This window comes from Gossypium hirsutum, chromosome D02, assembly GCF_007990345.1.
Source record: "Gossypium hirsutum isolate 1008001.06 chromosome D02, Gossypium_hirsutum_v2.1, whole genome shotgun sequence".
Classification (NCBI taxonomy): Eukaryota; Viridiplantae; Streptophyta; class Magnoliopsida; order Malvales; family Malvaceae; genus Gossypium; species Gossypium hirsutum.
This window is the reverse complement of record NC_053438.1, coordinates 38,563,612-38,568,487: the sequence shown is the minus strand read 5'-3', so window position 1 is coordinate 38,568,487 and position 4,876 is coordinate 38,563,612. Positions and strand designations below refer to the sequence as shown.

At 39.8% G+C, this 4,876-nt stretch overlaps 1 non-coding gene across 1 annotated transcript; it reads right to left on the bottom strand.

Annotated features, from left to right (window-relative positions):
- Positions 1-307: 307 nt before the first annotated feature.
- On the bottom strand, positions 308-414 carry LOC121215111 (small nucleolar RNA R71). The gene has a single exon (XR_005910843.1). It is a non-coding gene; the product is annotated as a small nucleolar RNA R71 (small nucleolar RNA).
- Between the last annotated feature and the right edge of the window lie 4,462 nt (positions 415-4,876).

The window sequence follows — 4,876 nt, the reverse complement described above, 5'->3', positions numbered from 1 at the left end:
CCACCATTGCTGCAAATAATTTTGAACTAAAGCCGAACACTATTCAAAAGATACAACAGTGTGTTCAGTTCGATGGTTTGCAAGACGAAGATCCAAATACTCATTTGGCTAATTTTCTGGAAATCTATGACACTTTTAAGATAAATGGCACCACTGACGGTGCCATTCATTTACGGTTATTCCATTTCTCGTTAAGGAAAAAAAAGCTAAATAGTGGTTAAATTCTTTACCACAAGGTTCAATTACCACAAGGGCTCAAATAACCGAGAAGTTCCTTCTAAAGTACTTCCCACCGGCTAAGACAGCCAAGTTGAAGAATAATATCTCTTCCTTCGTGCAAATCGTTTTAGAAACGTTATATAATGCATGGGAGAGGTATAATGACTTATTGAGACGGTGCCCTCACCATGGGTTACCTTTATGGTTACAAGTTCAAACCTTCTACAACGGTTTGAATCCCTCAACAAGGTAGCTGATTGAAGCAGCAGTCGATGAAACTTTGAATAATAAAACACCCGAAGCAGCTTATGAATTTATTAAGGGATGACACTGAATAATTATCAGTGGCAAATCATGAGGATAAAGCCGATGAAAGCAACCGGTGTTTTCAACTTAGATGCAACCACCATGTTTTCAAATCAGGTAGAACTTTTAAATAAGAAATTGATTGTTTATATGTTTCTACGTAGGTACATTTGATGATGCAATGCGATGCAAATGGAGAAGGAATGAATAATCTAAAATGTTTACCCTTTGCTCCTAGCACATAGAACAAACAAATCAATTATATGGGTAATAATTCTAGGCCTCAAAATAACCCTTATGGTAACAACTATAATGAAGATTGAAGGAACCATCCCAATTTCTCTTGGGGTGGTTAAGGAAATCAAATAACACAACCCCCTCTAGGATTCCAACAACAACCTTACCAGCAAGAGAAAATGCCGAACCTTGAGGAGATGTTGACGAAGTTTATCTCGATGTTAGAAACGCATTTTCAGAACACTGAGGTAGCACAAAAAAATCAACAAGCTTCGATTCAAGGGCTCAAGAACCAAATAGGTCAGCTTGCGAAGTTAATTTCAGAATGACCACAAGGTAGTTTGCTTAGCAATACTGAAACTAACCCAAGGGAGTAGCTTCATGCAATTACTGTTCGAGATGAAGAAGGGTTAGTCAAATATGAAATTGTGGTAAATAACGATAAGGTTGAGGTAAGCTAGAAAAAGCAAAAACTAGTTGCCAAAGAGTATAAACCTCGAGTGCCATACCTTAACACGACGAAGGGGAACCACACGAACGAACAAATTGGTAAATTTCTCAAACTCCTAAAAAATTACATATTAACTTACTATTTGTTGAAGCTCTTTCGCAGATGCCCAATTATGTCAAATTTTTAAAAGAGCTGTTGGCAAACAAACAGAAGTTAGACAATTCACCGACTGTGGAACTCAATATAATTTGCTTGGCCATCTTACAAAATAAACTACCCAACAAACTGAAAGATCCAGGGAGCTTTACTATTCCTTGTTTAATTGGTAGTTTAAACATTGATAATTTTTTGGCTAATTTAGGGGCTAGTATTAATGTCATGCCCTATAAAATGTTTAAACAATTAGGTATTAGAAAACCCACACAAACTAGGATGAGTATTCAATTAGCAGATAGAATCATTAGATATCCTAAGGGTGTTATTGAGGATGTGCTTGTTAAAATAGATAAATTCATATTCCCCGTGACTTTGTTGTGTTGGACACGGATGAGGGTAGTGAGGTACCTTTAATTTTAGGACGACCCTTTTTAGCAACTACTAAGACTATATTAGATGTTAGTAAAGCTGAATTAGTACTTCGTGTAAGTGATGAAACGATTACTCTCCATGCTCGTGATTCTGTTAGAACATCTATTGATCGAAATGATTTTAAATGTTCTGTTAATGCGAGTAATCATGTGGCTCAACCTTCTTTACAAGAAATTCCTCGTGAAAATATGATGGAGCCATGTTTCCATCAAGAGGACAAAAATAGAACAATTTATGAACAATGAATGCTACAACCCTGTGAATTAGATGAATGGCGAACACATGTCAAGGAGAAATCAAAAGAGCACGATGAAGAGCCAAAGCGATGCCATGATGAGCATGTGGATGGAACGAACCAATTTAAGGTTGGGGACAAAGTACTACTAGACAAAATAGACCTACGAATTGCCCCTTCGGAGCTTGATGTAAACAGATCAAACCCATTTACGGTGCTGAATGTCTTCCCCTATGGTATAGTCGAGGTAACTCATTCTAAATTTGGCATATTTAAGGTAAATAATACTCGATTTACACCTTATTTTGGTAGAGCAATTGATAGCGATAAATAGGAGCCTCGACTCTGCGAATCGTCATGACCGTACGAATACAAGGTAAGTCGAGCTTAAACTCTAAATAAGCGCTTATCGGGAGGTGACCCGAGTGTTAACATACTACTAATTCTTTTAATTTTATTTCACGTTATTTTTAAAACTAATTAATTTACAAAAAAAATTAAAATGTTTTTGACCCACACGGCCTAAACACACGGGCGTGTCCCAGGCCGTCTGCACAATAAGGGGTTCGACAGTGTGTTACACAGCCTGGCCACATGGCTATGTGACCCATACGGCCTGGACACACAGGCGTGTCCTTGGCCATGTGGATCCTAACACTTAATATTTCAAAAATTTGAAGGTTACATGGCTTAGAATTGTCCACACGATTGTGTGAAACTTGGAGCTAATTTTTTCAATTTTATTTCAAATCAAAGAGTTACACGAGCATGGCACATGGCTGTGTACGAGACACGGCTGGGACACACGGGCTTGTGGATCTCACACGGGTGTGGGAGAAGCGAAGGCAGTCACACACGGCCTAGCACACGATCGTGTGTGCCACAGAGCCTAGACACACGGGCGTGTTCGAGGCCGTGTAAAGACTGGGTTGAAAATTTTTATCGTACACAGGCTACTAAAGGCCTACATGGGCGTGTGACACAACCTTGTAGCCCAACACAGGCCCTTACATGACCATGTCACCCATTTAAACCCTAATTTCCTTTTCATTTCATTTTTTCCTCTTCCCACCCTGAAAAGAAACCATAGCTGCCACTCACCATCCCCCACCGCCGATCTACTTTCCCTCAATAGTCTGGCCACCTTCCCAATTCCCCTTTCTTTTCCTTCCATTCCCATTCCTTCCCAACCGCCCCTAACCACACCAAATCCCTCATTCTCGCCGTGCTACGCCCAAACCAGCTAGCCTCTTCCCCTTCATTGTATCCCCATAGACCTCCCCCTTCGCACCACGCATCTTTCCCCCTCCTTTACCCACGTCTAGCCCTTATTGACCAACCCCCACGCCTTTCACCCACCAACCACGCATAGCCTCGTCCATCCCTTGTGCCGACCACCGAACCATCAACGCTCGCCCTGCCATGACCACCATTGCTACCACTATCGGTTTAGCCATTTTACCCTTTGTATTTAATTATTTTTTATTTTTATTTCATTTATATTCTGACTTATTTTATTTTGTCCTTCTTTTATTTTGTTTTTAGTATTTATTTTTCATATTATTTTTCTTCATATTATTTTATTTTTTACTGTTATTTTATTTCTTTTAGTTATTATATTGTTTTTTATATTTTTTCTTTTGATTTTAACTTTAGTACTATTATTGTTAGCCTTTCACTACATTTATTCTTAGTATTTTTCTTAATATAGTTTTTCTTCTTTTTATGCTTAGTTAACATGATTGTTAGATTAAGTCACCAGTTGTGGCATGATTACGTATTAGCATATTCTGTTTTAGGAATAAATTATCTATCTAGGCCACTTAGATGTTTTTGTTCGTCATGAGCGCACTGTTGTGACGTATTTGAATTTGCATTTTGATTTGTCGGCTCCTCTGTTGTTTAATTGGTGAGACTTATTTTATTTTTTTGATAGTGATTTTTTGATAGTGATTTTTTTTTATTTTCAGGCACACCATGACAAACACTCTCCGTAAATCTAAGGTCACCATTCCTGCTTCAGAAACGCAAAAAACTCTAGGCGCGACCTCTTCGTCAGGCGCTTCTACCGAGGCCCGACATCTATATCTCTAATTTTTACAAGGTTCTCATGAGGACCTATATTAGCAGCTCCACCTGGGCCACTCAGTTTAGGTCAATGTATTGATTGGGTCATTTTGGAGCAGGTCCAGTTAGCAGATAGCGTGCGCGCCATCATTGCCACATCCTCATGGGACTTGTTCTTTTCCATCATTGAGTGCACATACATGGAGCTGGCTTTAGAGTTCTGTTTTACATTTATTCTACAGCATGTGATGACGACCCATGACAAGTCGGGCACCATCACTTTCAGACTCGATGGTATGACACAACATATGAGTGTCCCATAGTTCAGAGTTGCCTTGGGACTATACACTACCGATTTCATGAGTACTGATAGTTTTCTCCCATTGTACCGGCATATCCACTACTTGCCATCTCTCTGCTGAGTAGATCTTACGGCGAGTACAACACCTTATGACCCGATTCGGTCAAAGATGACTTCTCTTCCTCTAGCCTTACACTACATTCATGCCATATTGGCTCATACATTGACCAGAAGAAGAGAGAGCATTGGAGTCGTTGGTACCACTGATACCTATTTCTTTTGGAGCATAGGCATGGGGCGTATTTTCGATTTAGCTTACTTCATTGCTCTTGTCTTTTGCCATCAGACAGAGCGCAACAGGAAGGGTCCTATCTGTTTAGGCCCTTTCGTGACTCGACTCACATGCCACTTCGGTCTCCTCGACACACCGGAGTAGTCCTCCTCACTTACACTAGTCGGCCAGATGTCCCCG